The 27,843-nt window shown below is 42.3% G+C and overlaps 1 long non-coding RNA gene across 1 annotated transcript; it reads right to left on the bottom strand.

Annotated features, from left to right (window-relative positions):
* Positions 1-3,726: 3,726 nt before the first annotated feature.
* On the bottom strand, positions 3,727-24,044 carry LOC109306160. The gene is made up of 3 exons (XR_002099874.1): positions 23,977-24,044; positions 9,077-9,173; positions 3,727-3,819 (listed from the first exon to the last, which is right to left on the bottom strand). It is a non-coding gene; the product is annotated as an uncharacterized LOC109306160 (long non-coding RNA).
* Between the last annotated feature and the right edge of the window lie 3,799 nt (positions 24,045-27,843).

Raw genomic sequence — 27,843 nt, 5'->3', positions numbered from 1 at the left:
CTGTTCCACAGAGGCCTGGAAAGCCAGTATATTTATCTAACATGTCTGGGGATGTAATAATGTATCTTGCTTAAAGTAATGGCATTGGGTATGGATCAATACTTGCTAAATGGGCATGCTCATTGGCTCACATCCCTCACCATGTAAGAAGCTACCTTATATCAATTTCAGGGTAAAACTTGAGCAAAACAGGTAGAGCATGCTTTAATGTGGTGCTTCCAAATATAATCTCTTCATGGTGTAGACATGAGATCTGACTTACAGTTTAATTTTCTGCCAATTAATACCCTCCAAAACAAGATGGGTAGATAGAAGAGATTTCCACAGAGGGAGTTTCATAAAGGAAGCACTTCTGCATTTTGATTATTTACCTATTCTTTAAACTACATTTAACTCTCTTAACCCATTCTGGTAGACCAATGGAATGGTGGCTGGCAGCTGACCTTTACCTTTACAAGTTTGACTTCTAACATCTAATATAGTAACATTGACATCTAACATAACTTTGACATCTACCCAATATTCTGAAGGTCAGTTTGATATCCACAATCCCCCATTCTATCACACTTCTGCAACTTTGTGTCACAGGAAATGCACAAGGTTATTCAAGGCTTCTTAGTCCAACTGCCAGACTGCCTGCCTTGGACTGACTACACTAGCAAGAATCCATTTTTTGTATCACCTTCTGTACACAGATTTCTTCATTCCTAGAAATTGCTATGGTCAGTAGTTACTTTTACTGCTCTGACTATGCTTCAATACTTGCCATAAGGTACACGATTCCTTCCAGCAATTTGGAAACCATATCATCATCTCTCATTAAAACACCTTGTACTTCTGGCTAGGCATCATTCGTAAATGAAGAAGCAGCTTACATGTCATAATTTCAAGTATGCTATACATCACTTATTTTGTTAGTTGTACACCTGTCAATTGCTGGTATGGCAATTTTTCACCTGGAATGGCCACTTTTCCTCCAGAAAAAAAAAACCTGGAATATTTGTACATTCATGGTTTGTAACAAGAGAGTGGCGATTGTCCTGATAGAAACAGAATATCTTTACATGTCCTATGTGGGGGAATTACAGTGAGAAACTAAATTGTTCTTTGAGTAATTTACGTCATTTCCTTTTCATTGGTGACGCACAGGGGGTGCACGCAGGTACACATGCACCCCTTGAGATTGGCAGTGCACCCCCTGAGAGAAATGCCACCGACGTACCAGTCAGTGCTCGTCACTCCCCCAGCCACTGCTGCTGGCACCACTGCCTGCAGATGGTCGCCATCCCCCTCTTCCCCCACCAGCTTCTGGGGGCACGTGTCGTTCATGTTGCATTTACAGTTTTGGAGGCAAGGCTTCTGATAGCATGACAGCCATCCCAGATAACATCATCTTCTCCATCCCTTAGATTCTAGACCAACTACCATCCACATGTCAGTTAACTTGTTTTTCTTAAATTTTAAATTTTCTTAAAATCACTGTGATGTGGCAGACAGCAAATCTACTCTCTCTCTCCTCTCAAAGAAATGATGTGATCCAACAGCTTTTGATTATGAGTAACACTTGAAAGCTAAATTAAATGCCTCTCCTTGGGCCTAAACTATCACATTTTGTCCATTGTTTTGCTGACTTAGTACAATGTAACATTATTTCTGTCTTCTCAGATGAGAGTTTCCTGGTGTTGTATACTGTGAGTTGAGTATACAAGAATTACTTAAAGATCTCTCTAAATATTCCTTTTACCATCTCGAGGATGCTACTAAAAAAAAAATAATCATAGGCTTTCCTTATGGTCCCATTTTTAAATGTTCCTTTGCCATCTCAAAGACATTACTAAAAAGCAATTATAGGTGGTTTACGTGTTTATTATTTTTATGGCTGATTACGATACCCAGTTTACATTACTTCTTCCTAAATCACCCTGTAGATTACCATTTATATTTAGAATTAACAGCCAAATGTTTTACTTGGTAACTTTAAATGGACAAACTACTCTTACTGGGAACAGAACTTATAATTTTAATGCACCTTTCTTGACGAAATTGACACTTAATGGCCCAAACCCATCTCCATCTTTAGATAGGCAAGTGGCATCATAAACCACTTAGATTTTTTTATACCACTCCACATGAAAAGGCATGTAATGCTGTAAATCACCAGAAAAGGGGGAAGGCCTCACCTTTCTGCCCTCTCACCTAGTAGTTAGGGCACTTGCTCAGGGAGCTTGAGACACTTCTCACACAGAAGGGTTTGAACATGCATCTCCCAGTGCCCAGCAAAGTGCTCTAACCCCCAGGTTTTGCAAATTGCCAACTGCTCAAATCACAAGTGAAACCTTATGAGGGGGATAAGGCAAAGTGCCGCATTTATTAAGTGCTTAATACACACCACAAACACACACACCACAAACACACACACAGAGCACATCCATACCCCAATTTCTGTTCTGTGCTGGCATACGTTACCAGTCTTATTCGTGCTTGGATCAATTTAGTGGCCAGCCAAGTTGATCATGAGTAGGAGCTGGGCTCCTGCCAGTCCATCTCATCAGATGAACCAGTGCTCCATGATGACATGTAGAAAAAGAGCCAAAATTGATATGTATCACCCATCTTTTATAGCCTTGTCAATTCACCCAGTCCTCTGGGATTTTGCTGTGTTATTACTGTGTTTGCTCTTCCTTGAAAGTCAATTGCCATTGTTCTCTCTGTTTTAGGGTGAATTTTTCTTGTTTTGGTCTTTTATCTGTCTGCATTCTTCATCCAATCACCAGCTGAGACTGGGAGAGTTGCATTAAAAATCTGTGTAAGTGACCCACATAAGTGCTATTTATCAGCTTAACAGGGAAATAATTTTGAGCTAGTATAACCTACTATGAAGTGCTTAGAGCTTTTAAACCCAAACAAAAGATGTTAATACTACAGATTTTAGGAAGATCCTTAAAATTAAATATTTGATAAGGCAAGAAACAGCTTAGACTAAATAAAATTTAAATGAAATAAGCTGCCTTTAGAAGTGAGGTCAGAAAGCTCTCAAAAGCATTAATAAATTTCTCTGCAAAATTAATACATGTATTTTCTTGACCTCTAATAGATACAGAATGGATAATATACCTAATATGGCCTAACTAAATGTCACTCTTCTAAGTCAATTTTTATCTGTTACATGGATAGAGTCAGTGGAATTATTGAAGTCAACCAGATTGCTCTGAACTTATATGATTGAAATGAATAGAAAACTTAGAGTAGCAATAAAATTAATAGAAGCAGCTACTAACAAGAGTAGAATCTGACCTTATCATTCTAAGAGAAAACCACTTACAGAACTCTGTCTAGCTAGTATGACATGGAGAAAATTGTTGCTTTGACAGATAAGTTCGGAGGCACTGCAAGACAAAACAGGACCATCTTCTATTTCTGGGAATAGTTTGTATGATAAAATAGATTATTTGTATACACAGTAGTGAATGTAGTTTTGCAATTGCATACAGTCCTGTATGCCCCTCATTTTGATTTATGTTATGATCTGATTCTGTTTTAATCCAGTTATTACATAATTGACTTATAGCTACATTATTTTCATTTAGTAATAACTTTCAGTTGTTCTAACAGATTTTTCAAAGCAATAGATGTTAACTTAAAAAATCTCAACAATTATTTATATCTAACTATGAATTATGAGGAATTTATATTAGTACAGTGGTGTATTCTCACCTTCATTTGGCACACTACTCCTTTTGTTTTTATTTCATGTTGTAGTTTTACCTTTTGTTTTGGACAAAATCAACGATAAGACTTTGACCACTGATTTCATACTTTCTAGGATAAAGGAAGTTAGAAGAAGTAAATCCTGTTGCTCAAATTTATCATGGCTTGGAAAAATCTAATAAACCAGAGGTACTAGGCTCCACAGCTACACAGCAGCAAAAAATCCCAAGAAAAAAGTAAATACAGACATAAATACAAGGCAGCTTCACATACATTCAGCCTTAGGTCCAGGGATAAGGTCCGTATATCTGGCTCCTGAGCAGCATAAAAAAGAAGTAAAGGATGAAAGGTCACCATCTAACAGAGAGTCAGGGAAGCAACCAGGGCCTCAAGCAGTCCTCATTTCCAGCCACTGAGACATCTGACCACTCTGGGCTTTTAATCTCCCCAGGGCCTATTATCCCCCAAACTTTCCCAAAGCTAGAAAGGAAGGCCAATGAAAATGCATACACCTGAATTTGCAAGGTCACTGAATTCTTCTATGTCTGCCCACTTTTTACTCCATCACATTTTTTCCAATGCAGATAGATCCAGAAGGGTTAGTTCTAGCCCAGAATGGGCACCTCTACATGTGCAATTAATGAGCCTGAATTTTATACATAGAAAATTCAGGTGAATTAAACTGCAGCCCTGCACACGTCTGAATATGTGCCCATTGGAAGCAAATTTGCTTCCAACAGGAGCAGTTCAGTCCAGGCCTGCTCCTATCCTATTCTGCTCCCCTGCAGCAATGAGGGGGGAGCTCCAGGTTTCCAGGCAGCTGCCTCCCAGCCACATTGAGATTGGAACCTGCCCTGATCTCCACGGGGCTGGGAGAGCTGTCCTGCTTGCCAGGCAGCTGCCTCCAAGCCACATGGTGATCAGGACCTATTCCATTCTCCATGTGCCTGGAAGGCAGCTTCCTACCAAACTGAGACAGCTCTCCCTGTCCCCGGTTGCCTAGGCTGACTGGGAGCAATTAGCTCCTGGTCAGCATCTACTTGTGCACTTTGGTACATTAGTTAAATGCACCAGTTTCTAGTACCTGTATATACAGGTACTAGGTAATAGTACATTAGACTAATCTACTGCACAGTAATGGCTGTGCACATTGGAGGACCTTCTCAGCAGTACAGCAGCAGAAAGGATCTTGGGGTCACTGTTGACTCCAAGATGAACATGAGTTGTCAATGTGACAAAGTGATCAGTAAAGCCAACCACACTTTATCATGCATTAGCAGGTGCATGACAAACAAGTCTAAGGAAGTGACACTTCCCCTTTATGCAGCATTGGTCAGGACACAATTGGAATACTGCATTGAGTTTTGGATACCACACTTCAAGAGGAATGTGCACAACCTCGAGAGGGTTCAGAGGAGGGCCACTCCTATGGCTGGGGGCCTGCAGGCAAAACCCTATAAGCAGAGTTTGATGACCCTGTATCTCTTCAGCCTCCACAAGAGAAGGTTGAGAAGGGATCTTGTGGTTGCCTACAAATTCATCAAGGAAGGGCAGCAAGGAATAGGGGATGCTGTGTTTACCAGGGCACCCCTTGGAGTTACTAAGAGCAATGGCCACAAACTGATGGAGATCAGATTTAAGTTAGACATCAGAAAGAGCTTCTTTATGGTAAAGGTTGCCAAAATCTGGAATGGGCTTCCAGGGGAGGTGGTGGTGTCCCCTGCCTTAGGGGTCTTTAAGAGAAGGCTAAACCCCAGCACTCTTTCCTGTCCAGGGCAGGAGTTCAGACTCAATGATCTACTGAAGTCCTTTCTGACCCTAACATCTATGAATCTATGAATCTATGTAGATGGTGACACTTTACTGTGCATCAGATTAGTCTAATCTAGATCATGTGGATACACCCAATGTTTCCTGCACCCCTGTATATTGAATTTACAGTTAGGTAAGAATCCAGGGACCCAGTGAAATGGGCAGGGAACTTTTTGTTGTAGAAGGTTCAGTTTCAGGTTGAAAGAAAACCCATGAGCTGCTATAATTCCTCTTATTCCTCTTGTATTCTATAATTCTAATTTTCAGTTGCATAACAGAGATATAAACCATCATGTAATGGCATTTCATCGAATACATAACACATTCAGATGATTCTTTGCCAGTAGCAATATGATTAATGGCCTGCTGTTTTAGCATCCACAGAAATTAACAAGTTTTTATTCAGCAATTGGAACAATTATTATACTGGAAGTTGGTCTTGGATTTGAAAGACACTGTAGATTTGAGTAATTACATCTATTAACAGACAATATGAACTCCTTTCCCCCTGTCTGTTATAACAAACTAGCAACAGTACTGCAAATGTGTCATTTAAAGCTGTAGTGCATCAGTAAATGCCCAATTTTGTAACTTTTAATTCCTAAAATGTAAATCCTAAGTAAAGCTAACAATCGCCTTGAAAATTCAGTTTCTTTATTCAGTGGTAGAGAAGAAGATAGAGATTATCTTCTTTCAAACACTTTTTAGAATTCACTAAAAAGACCCTTTTCACAATCCGCTTTTTAATGCATGTTTTCCTTAGCTATAATTTTCATCAGAACACTGCTATTAGCTAGCATTTTTTACTCGAGGATGTAACTCTACAATGATGCAAAAGATTAATTGATGGGATATGCTCAGCTGCTGAAATTTTTAAAGACATAATCAGAAAAGTAATTCTACTCATGTGCAATGGTGTCATCCTCAGCAACAGCATTCTAGTTTTTGGACCAGACTTTGGCAGAACACAATCAAGCTTTTAAAATAGCTTTTATCTGGAACCTAATAATTTAATAATAAATTAAACCAAATGTGCATCCAACATGGAAATGCTTGAATTGTATGGACAAGGGTGTTTTTTTTGGGAGGGGGGAGGGTTATAGTTACAGTCAGGGCTCCCAAAATATATACATCCAAAAAAATGCAACAGTGGGTACTTCTACATGTGCATTAACATGCTTTAGTTAATGTGCATTAAATTGAATACCTCCAGGTGCATCTACACATGGGCTTTAATGCACATTAGCTTATTTTAATACACAATAAACCATCACTAAAAATCTGCTATTTAATGCAAATTAAAATAGGCTAATGTGCATTAAGTGTCACTTAAAACCCATGCTGTTTAGTTAACATGCATTAAGACTGGCTAATGAGCATTTTCTTAGGATATTTTTACACATGCTCTGAGAAGCGTGGGGGGGCACTTTAATTAGCAAGGACTTTTCATTAAATGTGCTTAAGCGTCACATGTATTAGCAATCCCTATGCTGAAAAATGGTGGCAGGGCACTTTCAACTAAATCTCATTGAACGAGCTTTAGTTCAAAGTATCCGTCGTAATTTTTTGGCATGGGGACACTAATACACATGACACCAGAGTCTGCTGGAGCATATTTATTTCCAGAATGTCTGAGCTGGCTCTCTGAGTCTCTGTATATAGGAGACTCTAGTACCTCACAATGGAGGTACTAGATTTAGTGCATATTAACTAAAGCGCAATAATGCACATGTAGACATGCCCTTTGTGAGGTATTAAGAACATTCACAATAGCCTGTCTTAATACACATTAACTACATAGCACAGGGCATTTATACACATATTTTTTGTGCGGTGATGTGCTGGAGATGCACATGTGAACTGATGCGCCCGGCACTGTGTCGCATACATTTGTATAAATAGCAAAATGCACATCAGCACTGGGAAAAAAGCAGCAGTGTGCTTTTGAACTAAAACACCTTCAATGTGTTTTAGTTCAAAAACATGCCACCACCATTTTCTCAGCGCTGACGCATACTTCACTGTTTATACAAATGCAAAACACAGTGCCAGGCGCTTTCAAAACTGATGCTTTAATGCACATTAAAATAAGCTAATGCACATTAAAATGCACATGTAGATGTGCCCAGTATCCAAAGACATTAAACCATATATGGCGTGTGGTTGTGTGTGTGCGAGCGTGCGCACATGCATGCATGTGTACACATGTGGAATGCTACCAGAAATCAACCAAAGACTATAAATTCAGGAGTAAGACTAGAGAAGATGAACTTCATTCTAACTAAAGGAGAGAAAAACCTGGTTTTCCTCTGTTGGGAAAATTTTGAGATTTCATTATTTTTTCCTGTGTCAATTGAGACAAATAGCTAAAAACTCATTTTTTCTCCCCATCAAACAGAAACCCCACAAAGTTTCATTCTGAATACTGTGGAATTTGTTATTTCCATATGAAATGTTACAAAGAATGCTATCTGCCCACCTCGGGCAACAGAGGACCGTGAACTAGTGGCAGCCTCAGACTGAAAAAAGACTTATCATTTTCAGTTACAGCCATCACTAAATTTACAGAACTGTCCCAAGTCCACAGCTTCCAGGACTACCCAGAACTCCTGCTGCATGACAGGCAGCTTAGCAGCCCATTGAGAATGGAGAACTTGAAAGACAGGATTTGCAGTTGCCTATTGTATAGACTGCTAGAGAACTGGGAGCTGTGAGGCTGCCAGCTTCTTTCTCAGAGGTGAAGGGCACAACAAGTTTCCTTGTTCTGGACAGTCAAGCTGGCAGAAGTTATTGAAAAATCAGACTTCCCACAAAATGTTTTTTGATTTCATCAACAAAATTGTGACAACAAAACTATTTCATTAGAATTTCTCTGATCAGCTTTCAACCTAACGGAAGTAATAAAGATGTCAACCCAGAGTAAAATTGGAAGCAATATTAATGCTTTAGTACACTGACAAGAGAAATTCTGGTAGTGGTGGAGGGGAGGGGGTAGAGGAGGAGCTATAATCAAAAATGTCAGTTAAAACAGGCACCAAAGAATAAATACAGCATTTTTCTCAAACACTTTATACAAATTGATAACATGAGGACTCATAATTGAATATATTTCCTTTAATTATTCTTAAGAAATGGTAAATGCCACATGAATTGGTAAAAGAGGTTCATTTTGAAGTTTGTACAAGATAAATGATCTTTAAGTGGGCAATAACAGGATGCCAGATTATTCCAGAATTGAATCCTTTTAATACAAAAGTCTACATTTTTTTTTGTGCCTAGAAATAATATCTTGGTAATGCAGAACAAAGGGAATCATTGGAGTTTAAGTGTTTCAAATTCATTTCCCCCCTTTTCCATTTAAATTCTTATTATACCAAATCACAATGGTATCTAAGTACACTTTAGAACTTACGAAGAAATGGAAGGACTCTGTGATCCTGTTTCTTTAGAATACTGTTCTTAATGGGGATTAAAAAAATCACAGAAAGTCTTTTTTTTCTAAAAGTGAACAAAGAAACTTATTAAAATAAAGACTGTCTTTTAACCATACGCTTACCCTGTTACTGCTTCACTGCAGCAGCTCCTTCTTAGAATCTTTCCCGGTTTCCTCCTTGACTGGCTTTCATCTACATTTTTTCCCTCATATGAATAATCTTAAAAAGAAAAATACCCAACATTAACAACAGTCTTAGAAACAGACAAGTCACTGACTTTAACGCTCATCAAGACATTTTTTGTCCAGTTCATTCGAGTTATGAAGAAAACCCCAAAAGTGTAGAGACCCATTCAATGAAGCAAGGGCTCTCTTCCACAGTATTATTCCTCTTTTACTAAGATCTGGATGCAAGTACCATTGCTGCTGCAGTCACATACCCATAGACCCTGCATTATTAGACATTTGTGAGATCTAAATAAATATTAATTCAGAGTGAGTGAGGGATTTCCCAGGAATATAAGAGAACCACAGGCAGGGAAACAGAAGGCAGTGCAGCCACGGCTGAATTTCTTTTCAGGCAAATAACTCTTGGATTAGAGTAATAAGATTATTCTGTTCTGACAGTGAATTGCTTGAAGCAAACAAAAACATTTGAGCCCATGTCACTCTTGTATGAGCTTCCCTCTCCCCACTTTTTGCCAACAACCCAAATATTGTATTAGAGTTCCTGCAGTTGCACTTAGCAAGGAAAGAATGAAGCATTTTAAAGACAGGCTTGCTGAAGCATGGAGAGAGAAGTTATGAAATGCCACTGTGCATCTTAGAAGGACAAGATGATCCTAAATAGCACAGTGATAGCTTTTTCCATCTTGAATGCTTTCTCAGTATTCCCTCATTACATTCTCTTGGCTAAATAACTTGTAAGAGGCATTTCTCAGCCCCATAGGCACTAAGCAATGTTTTTATCACTGCACGGCTAATGTTTTTTTTTAGATCATTTGCTCTATTTTGGGGGGTTTGCTTCTACTGCCAACAATTTCCATGGCTCACTAGACCAGACTCATATAGTTTGGCTATGTATGAAAATTGTTTCTTCTGTATAGGACTGTGTAAAAATAAAGGCGGTATCTCTACAGAATGCATTATAGCCTACCTTTTAAAATGAGTAGTCCTTTCAATTGCTAAATTTGCAACACCTTACTGAAGTCTGCTTTCCAGTGCATGGTGGATCAACACTCTCAGGCCCCTTTCAGATGTCCCAGACTTGAGCATTCAAAAATTACTTATTTTAGAAAAATATTCTTCTTTATGTTAAGAATAACTCATTAATGTTTTCAAAGCACTTTGATAATATAAAATAGCCAAGAGAGGTTGCCCTGAATATTTATGATGAGCTACTTACTGTAATTAATAAGATCTATGTTTGGCACAGACTGGCCATATCTGCATGAGATGCTGACTGCGCAGTAGCCTGATACTACTGTTGTCTGACAAAAACCGTGATGTGATGTTAGTGTGGAGTAGCATTAGGCTACTGCTCAGTAGCATCACAAAAAAGGAGTTTTATGCAGAGATGAACCTACCTGGACTGGGCTGGACTTGACAACCTCCTGACGTCTCTTCCAGCCGTACATTCCCATGATTCTGTTTAGTGTAGTACTCATTTCAATCAGTATGGCAAAACAAATATATTGATCTTTTAAAGTGGATACAATTGCTGTGTTGTCTGTGGTGCTAAAAACTAATCTTCCACAAGGGGTCCATGCAGGGCCACAAGGGGGAAATCCCCAGATGGAGACATGGTCTTTTACTCGCACAGAAATCAAAGAATTGCAAGAGCAACATAAAGCTAAACTAGGGGAGCCGATAGTAGATTGGTAAGTTTGAATGTATAGTGAAGAAGCCTCAGCAGTATCTGTAAGTCACACCGAGGCAGCACAATTGGTCCTCCGCCCTGAAATCTAGTTGGGTCAGTGGGTCGGGCAGGACCAAAATATTACTGTTTTCTGCTGCAATGCAAGTGGCTGCTGCAGGTTACGGTAACATGGAAGAAGAGTTTAACCCCCTCCCACAAGCATGGCTTGATTTAGAGGAAGCCATTCATTGTCTTTACCGGCTGTCTTGGACAGAAATTATTCAAGCAGGAAACTGGAGGCATACTTTAGATGAAAAATTAATAACAGAGGCCATGTGGAGAAAGTTTTGCCAGAGATTGCCCACTGAATGCACCTCAGTTCTCCTGGCATTGCAACAAGAGTTAGTGACTCACCCGGTAAGAGATGTGATATGGAGGCTAGTACAGCTTCTGTCCATCTTGCAGAAGCCAGGGCTTCCCAAACCAATAAAAACTGCCAAGGCCATGGCAGTGGCCCCCAAAGAAGATGACCCAGCTGGGCCCCCCAAGTCCGGAAAAGTGGGAAATGAAAAACCCAAAGCTCCGCAGGCGCAATGTGGAGAGAGCTACTGGCAGCAGGGTTTAGTAAAGAGTAAATTGACAAACGGCCTACCATAGTCCTGCAGGGGTTATGGATCAAACACTGTGAGGATGAAAAGGGGAAGAAGACAGAACCCTCGGCACCCCCCGGCCCCCTGCAGTAGGAGGCCCGGCCGACCCAGCCCCTTAATCGGGGACCAGTAACACAGAATAATATTAGCCCCTTGATCAAAGTGCCTACAAAGATTTGTTTAAATAGAAGGAAAAAATTAGTTGACATGCTACTAGACACTGGTGCCCAGCTATGTGTTTTGGACTGTGCAGAATGGAAAGGGGCACAGGGAACCCCCTACCAAGTGGTAAGATTTGGAGGTGCCAGACAACCAGGACATTTGGTCCAACCCACATTCACCTTGCCTAAGGGCTCCGTAGTAACAGCAGCTGCTGTAATGCTCTGAGGCGGGCCAAACCTACTGTGACTAAATGTGTTGCAAGTGCAGCAATTTATTCTTAAACAGGAAACCTGGCAGTTTGGCTGTACCACTGCCCAGGAAATTGAGCAGGAAGACGTGATGATGGTGCTAGCCCTATGTTTTATGACCCCACTAACTCTGCCAGCCACGAAGGTGGTACACCGATCTCAATACTGCACACCCTTGAGGCAACACAACCCATCCAGGACATCATCAACCAGCAGCTGGAGAATGAAACCATCATTCGGACTCATTCTCCATACAACAACCCGGTGTGGCCGGTACGTAAACCAAGTGGGGATTGGCGATTGACTATTGACGTTAGAGCTCTGAATGCAAATACCCACCATTTGACAGCTGTAGTCCCATCCATGTCTGCGTTAATAGAAAACATTAGGTGTTATGGACCCCAGTGGATGGGATCCATAGACATTAGAGACATGTTCTTTGCTACTCCCATCCATGAAGGCCTTTGTTTGCCTTCACGTAGCTAGGACAGCAGTACACCTACACAGTCCTACCCCAGGGTTGGGTGCATAGCCCCACCTGGGCCCACAAAGTGCTGGCTGCAGTGGTCCATGAAGTCCAATTAAGCCACCCAAAGGTGCATGTCTGGCAGTATGTCGATGATGTCATGGTGGGAGGCCAGGACCGGGAATGAATCATTTGTGCTTTTGAGTCCCTAAAGAAGAAAGTGAAGGCATTTGGATTCACGCTGTCCAGCAAAAAGATCCAAGAAGTTGGGCCCCAGTGTGAGTTCCTGGGAATCCAGTGGCAACAAGGTGGACACACCATACTGCCTAAGGAGCTGCAAAGCCTGGTAGATACCCCTGCCCCCAATAGTGTAAAAGAGCTTCAAGCCCAGCTGGGAGGGCTTAATTTCTGGCACCTGCATGTCCCTGAGTTTAGTGTGTTGGCCTTTGTATAATTTGTGCAAGAAAAAGGCACAGTGGGAATGGGGCTCCAAGCACCAACATGCCATGAGGGCCCTCAAGGAGGCAGTAACCATTCACGTCTCCCTAGCAGCACGACGCCCAGAAGGGGAGCTCTGGCTCTATGTAAATGTGTCCAATGGGGGGCCCCAGTGGAGCTTATGGCAAAGAGATACACCTAAGGCAGAGGGAAAGCCCCTTGAGTTTTGGAGCTGAGGCTGGAAGAGGGCCGAAGCCCAATACACCCTGCTAGAACAAATGCTGTGTGCAGCAGCTGCAGCTTTAGAAGCCACAGAGGCCCTAAGAGGGGAGTTACCCACTGTTATAACTACTTCGGTAGCCATCCTGGGAATGGTATTGTCCGACCGACACCTCCCGCCTAGGGGGAGGACCCAAGAAACAACACTGCAGAAATGAATCTATTATATTTTAAGTCAGGCACTTAAAGAGACATCCAGCACTAGTGGAAAAGGTCACAAAAAATACAGTCAACATATACCCAGATGCAACCAGATCTGATGAGCCATCTCCCATCAAGGAAGCACCTCCTTTCTCACCTGACATGGAAACATCAAAAGACTTAGAAGTCTGGTTCACTGATGGCTCAGCCAAATGTTGCACCTGGAGGAGTGCTGCCATATGAATTCAAGATGGTATGCATCTTACAATAGAGGGAAATGGCCAAAGTGCACAGTATGCTGAGTTGGCTGCTGTAGTCAACATGGCCAACTATGAACTGTTACTAAGGTCAGGCTATACAAAACCCATCTATATCTACTGCGATTCATGGATGGTAGTAGAGGGTTGTACCAAGTGGCTACCCTTATGGAAAAAAGAAAACTTCAAAAGACAAGGCAAAAATATTTGAAGCTATTGTAACCCGGAAGGTACTCCAAGAGGTACCCCCTCTCCAATTGAAAGGATCAAAGCAGGTGCACAAGCACTGTGGGAGGTGTAGGGACTCTCCTCCCCTCTAGAGCAGAGCCATACCACCAATGGGGACTTAACCATATACCATTTAATGCTGGGAACATAACAGGCATAAATCAGAGGGTATAGTGGACACTACAATGCCCCAAGGGGGCAGGATTCAACAAAGGTTAGACACTTACAATCACTGACAAAAACAGGGTTAACAAAATATAAAACTCACACAGCAGAACAAACAATATGGGTTGGTGAAATATACAAAGGGCACAAAATGCAAAACGTCAAATAACAAGGAAATATAGGGCCTTGGTACCTGGAGGGGGAGAAAGAGGGGAAAACACAATGGCCTCTTTCCACTGCAAGAAGATTTGTTTCTTGTTATCTCACTCACCCCAAGTCACCTCAGCTGGGACTATGAACCCAGATCTCCCATGTGGTAAGCAGGAACACTACCATACAGCCACTACTGTTAGTACTGCTCCAGCCTGCTAGGGGTCTTGACCTTCCCGGAGCCCCAGCCTCATGTTGAGCTGCCTGGCCTCTGATTCGAGGAGCTAGAAGCAGGGCTGGGAACCCCTCAGGTCACTGCTCGGATCCTTCCTGGAGCGGGGGAGGCTCTCCTGCTGGCTGGGGCCTCTCCTTGGGGATCCTGGAGCCCAGTGGGGGTCTTCTCCTGCTGGCCGCATGCCGCACTGCTGAGAGTCCCACTGCTTCCTGCAGGTCCTGCTGTTTCAGGCTCTTCCGGGGCACTGCTCGTGCCCCACTGGCTCAGCTCTAACCAGCTCTGTGAAGCTCCTTCCTTGTTGTCCCTCTCCGGTCTCTCCCCTGAGTCAGCCCATGCTGCCCCTTTTATCCCCCTCAAGGTGACCCAAGGGGCCAATTGGGACATGGTGGGGGGTGAGTCTCTGGGGCCTGATTGGTGCAGAAAAGGAATCCCAAGTCCTCCAATCATCTTTTACCCCTTCAAAACCCCCAGGCCAAATCATTACCAGATTGGTGAGGAAAGGGAATCCCAAATCCTCCAATCATATTTTGCCCTTTCAAAACCCCTGGGCCAGGTCATTGCCAGCTAGCCCGTCACACTATGATAACTGGAAAACTTTGTAAATAATGGCAGAGGGAGTCCTTCCCCTACATATACAACATGTTAGTGCAGAACATGGAAACAAAAAAGCTAAAAGGCCTGAAGCAAAATAGAACAGGCAAGTAGATAAGCTAGCCAAAAGCAGCACAGAAGCCCTTGTTGCTGAGGCAGAAGCTCAGCCACCCCCAGAGAAGGCACCCAGCCCCTCCCTCCAGGAAACCCCTGGAGTGCTAGCTGCAGAATGGCTGCATCGACAGCATGGGCACCCTGGCCGTAATGGCACTACTCGCCTAGCAGCCACCTGGGGCATTCACCTAACCAAAAAGGAAGCACGGGAATTAGTCAACTCCTGCATCACCTGCCAGGAAGTCAAGGCCCGACTAACCCCTGCCTTAACCACTCCTTTGTCATTACGTGATGGGAAAGTAATATGGCAAGTTTGGCAAGGTGACTGTATAGGCCCACTTCCCAACACACCCAGAAAGTGACAGTATGTGTTTGTAGCAGTGGAAGCAGTCACTAGAATGATGTTTGCTCAGGCCTTTGCCAAGGCCACTGCACAGGACACCTGTGCAGCACTAGAAAACCTGCTAGCCATCTACCCACCTCCTGTAGAGCTGCAAAGTGACAATGGTTCACATTTTTGCAACCATCTTGTCTATGAGTGGGTTGCAAAACGTGAAGTCCTGTGGACCTATCACATTCCCTATCACCCACAATCTACTAGACTAGTAGAATGAGCCAGTGGTATCTTAAAGTACAACCTGTGAATGGCCGTTGGTTTGACCTTCAAAGACTAGGACCTGCACCTGGATCACTCAGTCAACTGGGCCAACAATCATCCCCACTCTGAAGGAAGCCCCATGCAGAAAGCCTTTGGTCAAGGTGGGCCCTACGAGCCGGCAGTGGAACGGCCAAGAAGTGGTTGGGGGAAACTCCAGGCAGGGGATCAGGTAGTAGTTAAGCATCCACAGGGAGACAAATAGGAAGGGGTGCTAATGGCACAGGACACATGTAACTCATGGTGTGTATCAAGGTCAGATCCATCTAAAGGGAGCCAGACTCCATTTTTCCTTGTTCCTGCAGATTGGGTCCATCTGCTGGCACACCGTAGCAACCTCGAGGTCGTCATCCTGCTCCAGAGCAATGCCGCCACCCCCATCCAGCAATGAAGGAGTGGAATGCCATCATGACGGGACTGCTAATCATTTGCTGTTGTTTGACTGATGTGGGATAGTCCCATGCTCCTGAACCCCAGATTGCACCCACTGCCAAGGGCTCGGACACACTGAAATACTGGGAATGCCCAACTGCAATCGAAGAAGTGCGAAACTAGCCTCTCAGTCGTTGGTGATGGATTGTGGACTGGCAAGGGGGAACCTGTCAATGTTACTGTGGGACAGGGTGGTTACTTGGTTTCCTCCCATATGCCAGAATCGGGAAAAACAACTGTGGGACAGGGGGAGATTGTTGTGGTTTCTTCCAATGGCCCTGGTGCTGTTATATTTTGCCTGCAGGTACACTGCCCACCCTAAGTCCTGATGTGATCACTGCTGTAACCCCGCCTGCAGCTTGAAATTCTACAACCCTCCGGAGCCCAAAGAGATGACCAAAATCTCCGACCCCACCTCCATGGGAAACAATTGCTCCGGCAGTTCCCCTACCCAATGATACTTTATCACAATGGTGTACAGCTCACCAAATACACCGGTCCTCCAAGTATAGCAAGGTACTATAGTGGTTTAAAAACAGCTCTTATGCTGTTAAGTGGTGGTCCACAGAATGGGAAGTAAACACATCCCATGTTCCGGGTATTTTGTGGTTCTGCCATATGGATGAAGGGGGGATCTCTCACAGAATTGAATATACTATAGCCACCTATCGCCAAACAGTCTGGAAAAGTCTGCAGGGCACAGCCCTGGTCAACCCAGAAAAACTGGCTGAACCCATGGGGGCACTGTGCCAGAATAATTTTTGCAAGATACCCATGCCATTGTTGTACCTGGACAATGTGTGTTCAAGTACGCAAATGGAGATGCATCCCAGCGAATAAACCAACCCCACTGGGAAGTTTACCAATCCCAGAAACAAGAAGGGATATGGTTAAGCACCCAAACATGAGAACCCCTGTCCATTTTTTGCATTAAGCTGGGATGCACGTTGCTAATCCAAAAAGAGCCACCACAGGTGTATCCGTACCTCGCTTGCCTAATGTCACCCCATTGTGGAGGTCCTAGACCAGGGCTCCAGTTCTTCTTAATGCCTCCTTGTTTAATATCCATATTACCTTTAACCCTGAACAATAGTTTATCAGAACAGCATTCCCCAACTGTTGTGCTGGCGCCCAACTGGCAGAGAAAATGTTGCGCTGGACTTGGCCAACTGTTTTCCAACCCGTAGCCCAGCAGCCTCCAAGCGCCCATTGACAGTGTGGATTGGCTGTGACAACCATTGGCTGTGAAGCAGCACAAATAAGTTATCTGTTAATGCATGCAGCCTTTCAAGCTGATGCTAATCAAACTTAGAACAGTGCTTGTGCCCAAGTGCAGCTTTTGCTTAACTTTCTCTTTTCCCAGGTGATGAGAGATCTCAGACACAAAGAATGGGCTGCTGACTTAAAATGCCATGGACTACCCCCAGTTTTGACCCAACGGTTAGTTTACCAAGACACATGGAGCACACAATGGAAGGGTTGTAGCAAGACAAAATGCTTTTTTGTCGTACATGGGGTAACAAACGGCACATGGTCCACTGCTCATCTCTTAACAGGACCGGGAGGAGGATGTATGTAGGACTGGGACTTGCATCGTCCCATTTGGGAAATTATAACCCCAGAAGGCCCCAAGTATTTAGCTCAATCTCCAGTGTATCCTGTAAATGGCATTCTAATCGGCTTGGGAACTTTGTAGAGCAGGTGACCCAATAGTGCCCTGACATGATTTGTATAACACCCTACCAGTGACTCCCTACATTACCCTACCTCAGCGGGTTTGTTGGGAAGGTCCTGGCTGCCTGTACTATCCCAACAGAGTGTTTTAGACCTCCTGCACCAGCTGCTGTGCAAAAGCTCAAGATTTTCAAAGAGCATCAGCTATCCTGATTGTCCAAAACCAGGAAGCTATTTTAATGTGGCCAAAAACCCAGCTAGAAAGTCTCACCCTTAACCTAAGTCTTCCAAAGTCCTGGGTTCAAGATGTAGACATGCCTCAACTAAAAGGGTGAGATAAGGTAGCAACCTACATCAACAATTTGCTTGAAGATGCCCAAAAAAGTAAACAGCTTGCTCTCATAGCCCAAGAGGGAGGGCAAATTATTAAGTGTGCTACTAACTTTCCCTTGCTGTGGAAACAGTATGAAGTAATTTGTACTGTGCAAATGTATGCCTTTACTAAAAATGCTCCTTTTCCCTAGTTTGTAATAGTAATATGTTTGGTTATGAAATTAATATTGTTTAATATAATTTTTAATGTTATTATACAATTAAATCTAATATCTATGCCAAAAATAAATGCTGTTTTTGCCAACCATGTACATGCCACCTGGCAAAAATCATATTTGTAGGCCTTACCAAATGCTCCAAAGATGCAAGGGGTGGATTGTGATGGCTAAAACCAAAGAAATTAATAAGAAATAAATATGTGCTTCTTAGAGGCATTTGGAACTTTTGTCTAATATGAAGCTTGTATTTTTGTAACCCGCAAATGTAACTTGTAACAGTTTGTGGAACTGACTAGGCCTCAAAGACAAAGCTATAGCTGTGAAATTAGCTGACCTAACTAATAGTTCTTTCTGGCTCAGAATTTAGCCTTGATGATGATAAAAACTGGATTCAACTGCCTAGCTTATCCAGTACATTTCAAGAAAGAACATCTCAAAAAAGCATAGTCAGAGAGTTCTGAAGGGGCTGGATTTAGGCGGGGTAATGTGAAGATGCTGTGTTGCAATTTGCTTATTGGATAAACCCAAGCTTGGGCAAAAACTTATTATAATAATTTCTAACACCTTTTAACCCCATAGGATAACAGCTATAAAGTAATATTATGAATGACTACATAACTAAAAATTAGCATAATTAGAATATAAAAGAACACACACATCCTAGTAACCCTCGGGAAGGGCAGAACAGAAGGGTCATTGCTGTCCCATACCCCCACGGATCTCTCTTACTCCCTGTGAGAGCAAGGACCGGCTCCTGACTGGAGGGGCTTCCACCGGTTCTCCTTTGGGCAGCCCAGTTCAGAGAGGTCTGACTTCACTGATTCAACTTGACGTGCATCTTCTAACCAAGGGACTACTGATAAGTTACTAACCAAGTGGGAACTCTTGGTTAATTTCTTTACCTGTTTTATTATCACTGTCAATTTTAATCTGTATTGTTATGTTGTCTGTTTATTATCTTAACATTTTTATTAACTATTATATATGGAACTATATCTTTTGTTGTCATAAGTAAAATTCATTCCTTTTTGTAAGTGAAACTTGTCATTTCTTTCCTTTCCAACATCACCTCCTCAATCCCGAAGCAAAAAGCCCAGTGGCTAATAAAGTTGCAGTGCTCAGTCAGTCTGCAACTAAATTGATATACTCACAGTGCCCAGCTGGCCTGTGACAGTTGGACAGCTGGCAACAAAGGTGAGAGACAATCGAGTAGATAACAGGAATCATGCTCATCATTATAGCTGTCTAATTCTGTGTCAAATTCATGATGCTAATGCTGCAGGGTAACTGGTACATATAATATGTTTTAAAGGACATTTTGGTCTCTATAGGCTTTAAAGAAACTTTTTTTCCATCAACAACATCAAGGAAATTACAAGAAAAAAATTAAGGCAAAAATCAAAATCAGGGTTAAATTGAAAGTCACTATCAGTCCAGCTGACTGACTCCTAGCATATCGGTCACACTTCACAGATATTTTGACATAAAATGGCCTTTGGAAAAAAAGCATTCAAATTGGTTTTGTTCTAAATTCATGCTGATACACTGTAAACTGATGACTGCACAGACTGATACTTGTTTTATGTACTGTCATCACAATGCATGACACCAATTTACTTGCAAACTGTCCGTAGTCATTAACATTTTAGGTGAAAAGGGAAAATAACTACCTTCTAATATACTGTATAACCAAATTGCTGGAGCACAAGGGATCAATAAAGTAGTCATTAACAAATCATTCGCTTCCATTTTATTAAATAAGCTGGGCTCAATTCAAGCACATAATGACCTATAGTTTATCTTCACCTTTGTGATATTTATTTCATGTCATGCTACACTGTTTGTGTGGTTTCACGGGAGTCAAACAGATCAAATAACCATGAAGATTAGTGGGTAAAAACATTTGCTGCCAAGTGTTTTGATAATTGTCTTCAAATACCTGAAAGGCAATTACAGAGAGGATGGAAATGGGCTTTTATCTGTGGCCATAAAGAACTGGACTAGGAGCTATGACCTCAAGCTGCAGCAGAGGAAATGAAAGTTGAAGATTAGGAAGAACTTTCTGACTATGACAGATGCATGTATTAGAACAGGATACCTAGAAAATTTGTGGAATTTCCGTTCAAAATTAAGTTGGACAGACACTTGGCTGGGATGATACTGCCTTGAGCAGAGGACTAGATCAGATGACCTTATGAGGTTCCTATTTTCTATGATCCTATGATCAAATGGTTAAGAGTTTGGGGGATTCTTAAACATTTACAAACCTGAACTAACCTATCTGGCCAAATAGAAGAATAAATAACTTTAAAAAATCTAAATCAGGAATCAAAAGCAATATCAGGAACAACAAAATTAGTGACTTATTATTAAAATATATATGGCCATGCTATTGGTATCTTTGTTGCATCTAGAATAACTACAACCTTCACATTTTATCTCCATTGCCACCCTGGAGGTCAGATGGGATGGGCACTTTTTCTACAAGATTAATGTTCCTTGAATTTACAGTTCTGAACAAGAGAATTAGATTGATTTGACTTGCATCAACTAAGCCTAAATATAAAAGTTTCCATTTGGTGGCTGAATGAATAAAAGATTCCCAGTTCCTCTATTAAGTTTACCTCTGGGTGGAACCTACACATTATTCTTTTCACATTGCAGCTGCAATGCCTTCAAAGTCTAAATGAAGTTGTTAAACATCTGTTATTCAGTGTCCTGAGTCTTTGCAACAAACCTTTTCAGGTATTTTAAAGTACTATGGGGATAATTAGCAGATAAGTAGAGTTGACAGAATTTAATTTATTTATTTTTATCCTTCCTTCCCTCTTTGTTCAACTCTCATTCCATTTAATTTTAACAGAATTCTAATTCAAATTACAAAGCGCTGACTGAGGAATTTAGGAATACTGTGTGGCCAAAAAGATAATAGAAGACTGCTTAAGATAAGCACTTAAAGGAATCACAAAGAAGATATAGGAATGAACCATTTTTTTTCACCAAGAACAAAGAAAAAACTAAAGAAAAGCATTACTTCTGCTTACCAGCTAGTGGATAGGAAATAGCAATAAGTAAAGTGCAGCTTCAAAATGGCTTCTGTAGAGTTGCAGCTGCCAAATTTAAAGGGCATGACCAAGAAAAGCATCTCCAGGGGTAAAAATAGGCTTGTTAACAGAGAAGAGTATTAATGTAAATAAAGCAGTCATGATCTTGCAAGGTCCTTTCCAGCCCCTAATGTCTATGGATTGTATGAAAAGAAAAAGGGGTTGTGGTTTTCCAACACTGGAGCATCTTCAGTAACTTGTCTCTGTGCCACCTCTCAGCCCCAGTGCTGCTTTTAGAATGGGAGAGGGGAAAGAGAGCAGAGGAAGTTCAGTCTGTGGGTTTTCAGCTGGCATGGAAGGGTGGAGCAGGTGGATTAGAGCCCCACCTGTAGTGGGGGTGGGGGCTCCAATCTAATCTCCCTACCTTCCAGCACTGGCTGGAGAACCCCTAGAATGAGTGCCTTTGCTCCCTTTTTCCCTTTCATTGTAAAAATAGTGCTGGGGCTGGGAGGGTAAAGCTGTGTGGAGCTTCAGCTGCCGATTTGATTCCGAGGAGATTCAGCCCTATTCGGGGGCCAAATCTCTGAATCTGAATCAAATCAGGAGACCAATAAAAAGGTGTGAATTGAGTTGAAGCCTCCAAATTGATTCAGAAAAGATTCAGAGAAGATTCAGAGATTCTGAGATTTGGCTAGTCCCCACTTGCTGCCGCAGGGAGCTGGACCCAGGCTCCATGCCAGTAAGTAGGGGGCGAGGAGTGTAGCTGGAGGGGAGGGGGAGGGGACCATGGGGCAACCCCCTCGAGGCCCCATCCCCTGCCTGCTCTCCCAGCCCCTTCGAGTGTCCCCCACCCCCCACCTACTCTCCCAGCCTTGTCAATGGCTGCTCTGCCCAGCCCCAGCATCCCAACACTGAAAAAAAAAAAATCCCCACACTCACTGGATGCTGCAGTGGCTATCAGGGCCTCTGGGGCCCATGGCAAGTCCCCCCCATGCAGCACGGGGCAGTGGCAGACAGCAGGGATTGCCCCGCCATCCTGCCTGACAGGAGCCAGTGAGTGCAGGGATTTTTTTTTTTAAGTACTGGGATTCTGGGGCCAGGCAGGGCAGCCATTGATAGGACTGGGAGAGTGGTCAGGGGATGTGACCTGTTTGATTCGGAGATTCAGCTGATTCAGTAGCGGCTGAATCTCTGAATCAGATTTGGCCAAATCAATTTGGGACAGTGATTCGAATCACCAAATCAAATCACTGTCCCCAAAATCAGCCAAATCCAAATCCAAAGTGAATACTAGCCACTTCGTATAGGCCTAGTGGAGAGGCATTGCTAGAGAAGACTGGCTGCAGGCCTGCAGCCAGCAACTGGATCCCCAACCCTCTGAACCCAATAGCTAATTTCTGTTGAGTCCAGAGGATCAGTGTAACTCATAGTGCTACCTGTGAAGCTCTGTGAGTTACGGCAGAGAATTGCTCTGCAATCTGTGCCTTTAATGGAACAAAATCGAAGAACATTTACTGTAAATTATTCTGGAAGGTTAACAGCAACATCTGTTTGCTCTTGGCTGACTAGGTTAGGAAACAAACAGAAAAAAAGCTGTACTGTAAAGCAAAAAAAGGGATAACTTGATAACTTTATAATCCAGTATACCTTTGCTATCCATTCCCTTCCAGCACAGACATATGTAAAACAGAACTTGCATATATTCACATTCAGGCATTTTTAGTAACACAAGTTAGCCAAAATGGAAATTCAGAAAAGATATGTTCTGTTTTCTGTCCTTGAGTGGAATAAGCCAGGGAAAGATAACAAAAATGAATCCTTCTTTAAAAATTAATATCTTTTATCTTCTTAGGTTTCATTGCGCTTTTACCAAAAACACATTATACAGTAGATAATCTTGAGGTCTTATTGGGTAGCAGTTTCTATTTTATTCAATTCATCATTTTTCTTCCTATTCATTTCTCTCGAGAAACTTGTGTGTTCATTTGATTTTAATGCAAGACAGTGCAAGTTAAGCAATGCACTGTTTTAATTATAGAACTATTTAGTGACATATGCTATCCAGTGACACATTCCATTTGCTATTGAATCAACTCAAGGATTCAACAAAATGATAATACTCCGAGATTTGACTAAACAATCTGACATTTTGCAACACTGACATCACTGGAATATATTAGCATGAAAACTGTGGTCACTTATCTGCATTTAGTACTCATCAGTCAAATCCACACTGTCAAATCAGTCATGTTAGAGAACAAACATATATTCCTATTTTGCAGCATAAATTACAGTTCTGGAAATATCATTAACCTAATTTAATGGCCATGGAGTTATCTCAGTACTATTGCCTCTTGCAACATCAAACGTCTTGCATTTTTTTATAAACATAGAAGTTCATAAATGTCACAACTCAATAGCAAAATTTTAAGTCAGTTGTCCCATGCTTGGAAAGTTAAATTTGTAGCAGTGAGGCCAATTAAGTAATGTCAACTCAAGGGTCTAGACAACCTTAATGGGCAATTGGGCTACTGTAGTTAAGAAGGTATGGCATTTTCTGTAGCTGGTAACATAGTTAGTATCAAATTCAGCTTTCTTGGCTCTACCACTCAAATGACAGGTACCCATGTACAGTAGGAATGAATGGAGCAATTTAGTGCACAGTTCTAGACTCTTAAGTCTTACCTCCAGAGACAAAGAAGACACTATAACCACTCTGCCACCACACTTCCAAGAGGAATAATGAAGCCACTGTTAAAGGAAACACACTAGGCATAAGGAGCAATGAAATCTTTGGGCCATCTCTACAAATGGTGTAAACCAGTGGTTCCCAACCTTTTTAGATTCTAGGAATCCCTTGTTAGACTCAGGGCACCTCTCACAAAATGCTAGTTTTTAATTTTCACTTTTTTTTTTAATTACAAAAAAGAAATACAGCAGTGTTCCTGTTGTAAAGGACTTGAAAAGACCAAAACTGATCAGAATATTTTAATGCTATGGATTCCATTTTAAAATCTCTGGGTTTATCTTGTGAACCCTCTAATGGTGCTAATAGTATACGGCACCCTTGAAATGATCCCAGTGCAGACCAGGGTTCTGCAACATCCTGGTTGAGAACAGTAGTATAGACTCATGTAGTTTCACTACCTAGTCTCCACTGCCTGTTTTTTTTCCAAACCTGGATGGGCCAGGTTTTCAATGTTGCTCACTGCAATGTTAAGGTAAAAATCTAAGTCTTCAATTTTAAATGCTTCAACAGAAAAAAAGGGCTAATTTAGCGCTTTGTTCCACCAGGGGCATTTAAAAATATATTTCCTAATCTTGACACCACTGCTGCTGTGAGGGAGCAAGTGGGCCAACTACAGCAGGTGTCATCCTACCAACACATGGCGTGTCCTTACTCCCATACAGCAGTGGCAATGTCTGCCTGGCCACCAGCCTAGGCATCATGGGCATCTATACATATGCTATGGGCCAGGGTGAGGGCACCTTAACTACAGCAGCTTTGAAAGATGCTGTAATTAAAGGGCCTGAAGTGTCACGTGTATTCAGTGTCGCATGTTTCAAAATGGTAGTGGGGGTGCTTTAACTAAAGTTTGTTCAACAAACTTTAGTTAAAGTACCCCCACCACCATTTTGAAGTGTGGGGGTACACTGAATACACATGGCACTGAGGCTGAATAAGTGTGCTAATTAGCACATTCCAGCAGGCTCATAGCAGACTAAATTAATCGAGTCTGCTCCAATGCATGCTAATTAGCACAAGTTGGGGCAGAGGTCCATCACATGTATAGGTGCTCCATGTTACTCCACCTCCTAAACAGACTCCAGCCTAGGACTTTTTACAAACCAACCAGGACCAGCCTACAGAATCCGGGACCATCCCAGCCAAACTGGGATGTATGGTCATTCTACCTTTGAGTGGTGCATAATTGCTTCTGCCAATACTAGCAGCTGGCCACATCACTACCACTGGCAGCAGAGAAGCTGGCACTGTCCCATGTAGAGCTACTGCCCAGGGCATGGAGCTGCCCTGTTATGACTCTGTCAAGAGAACCAAATTTACATTAGGGATCCAGTCCAAAATGTCAGTCCTACCCACTGTAGTACAAAGACAACTACTAATGCAGTTCTGTCATTTGTCTAGTTTTGAAGTTAAGAATTGTTTAGCATTGTTTTATCCTCTTCTCCGCAGAAAGCAAAGAATGAATGATTAGATTCTGTTCTTAGTTATACCACTGCAACTGAGAACTGAATTTATTCTCTTGTTTAAAAATTCTGGGCTATATAAAATGAACTACTGTTCACTGTACCATTCTGCAGGAAAGTGTGACTAAGTGTCATTAGGCTTTTTAAAAAGTCCTGCTGTTAGCTTACAATGATTGTCAACTGGTTTGTATCATCTCTTTGTCTTGTGGCAGTAATGCTTTTGCATCTATCACAACTTCAGTCCTTTTTTTGTTCCACATGTTGGTGTAATAATTATGGAGTCTCTTCCTTACTAATCAGACCCCTTCTCATAAAAATGCTGGTCTTATATTTATTTTTATTTATATGTCTAAATATTATGACTCAGCATGGCACAGAATATGACTCTCAGCTATTATAGTGTTTACAGGCATCAGTAATAATAACCAGGCAATTAATATTTGCTGCAGCTGATTGAGTTCTTTAACTAATAACATCTTAAATTCTGTGACAAATCTATTCATTGAACACGTCAATATTATTCAGAATTTATATTCTGTATTCAGGAGATATATATATATATATATATATATATATTATTCCTGGAGTTCTTACCAGTGTTAACAGCTTTCACTATTCACTAAACTGTCTCTGACAAACATGAGGTGCTTTGGCATACAACAGGCTTGTCAAAGATACAATTTGTGTGCCTGATTCAGTCCGTGGAGCCCTGTCATCCAGCCCTCAGTGCTGCCTATGGGTCTCAAACTGCCCTGCATGCTCTATTCAGCATGTGCCAGCCCCAACCCCATGGTGCTGGGGGCTGCTCCAGGGCCCATTCATTTATACACATGCTCCAGGAGTTGGGGGGTGCTTTAATTAGAGTGGCTCCACAAGCCACTCTACATAAAGCCCCTAGAGTGGCATGTGTATCAGCATCCTGCACTGAAAAATGGCAGTGGGAACACTTAAAAGCTCACTGAACATGATGCTGGCATCTATGAGAGTGCAGTAATTACCCCACTCCAGCCTACTCAATTGATCTCTTATGTTGTCTCTTATGTGGAGCCACCTTACTGGAGAAACACAGGCACAGCATGCTGTCTTATCAGCCACTCTGAGTCGTTGAACTGGTACCAGCATCAGATCGTTTAGGGGACTGATTCCCATTGCCTCTTCAGGTTACACCAATATCTGAAAGAGATAGTCTTAGAAGGCTAGACCAGACTTGCTGGCTTTGGTGCATGGGGCTGGTCTGCAGGTCCAGTCTAGCCAATTGATCAGCCCTGTGCCCCTCATCCAGCCCATGGGGCCAGGTGAGTTTGATACTCCTAGCATACATAATGAATGGGAAACTTTGTTTTTATAGACCATTATAATTTATACTTCAATCTCAAAGCATACAGCATATATATCTTGGTTCCTTGGGTGGTTACATCACTAATTAACCTCTATGTTGAGTGGATGATAAGACATAAATTGCATCAATGTTCTGTCAGCTTTGGAACACTCCAGCTATTGAATGCTACCATCAACTGGTTTTACATCAAGTATACATTATCAGAGGCTTAAAAAGCAACTGGACAGCTCTACTGGTACACCTAATTATATTGGCTAGAACCTAGTTATATGCCTCAGTTTCTAGAATCTAGTCTGATGTGAGGATTAATCAGGATTCTGTGGGCTTACCCTTTACTTTATTTATAGACCACAATTTGAGCAAATTGTAAGAGATTAATAATGCCAGCTACATTTCTGGAAAGGGAACCTGAATGAGTGCTGGCTATAACTTAGGCCTGTGCCAGAAGTAGATGTTTCCTCGGTCTGTGCAAAGCAGCTAGTATTCACTCCAGATTCGGATTCAGCCAATTCGGGGAAGAGTGATTCAAATCACCATCCCGAATCGATTCAGTCAAATCTGACTTACAGATTCAGCCACCGAATTGACTGAATCTCTGAATTGGCCCCATCCCCTGCTTGCTCTCCCAGCCCCATCAATGGCTGCCCTGCCCGGCCCCAGGTCCCAGCTCCTTGAAAAAAAAAAAGCCCAGCAGTCACCAGATGCTGCCAGGTCGGGGGGTGATCTCTGCTGCCCCCCACTGCCTCACACTGCATAGGGGCTCTGCTATGAGCCCCCAGAAGCCCCAAAACTACTGCACTATCCAGTGAGTGCAGGACTTTTTTTTGTTTTAAAGAACCAAGAGCTGGGGCAGCTGTGACAGCCATGGGGGGGGCTGAGCTTGTGGAAGAGCCCCCCACATAGCATAGTGCAGTAGGGGGCAGCAGGGATCCTCCCTGCCTGGTAGCAGCCAGTGAGTGGGGGCTTTTTTTTAAAGAGCATGGAGCTGGGACTCGGCAGGGTAG

Source organism: Crocodylus porosus, unplaced genomic scaffold (genome assembly GCF_001723895.1).
Source record: "Crocodylus porosus isolate Cpor-Errol unplaced genomic scaffold, CroPor_comp1, whole genome shotgun sequence".
NCBI lineage: Eukaryota > Metazoa > Chordata > Crocodylia > Crocodylidae > Crocodylus > Crocodylus porosus.
Note: the sequence above shows the minus strand (reverse complement) of the source record. Positions and strands in the feature narration are given on the sequence as shown.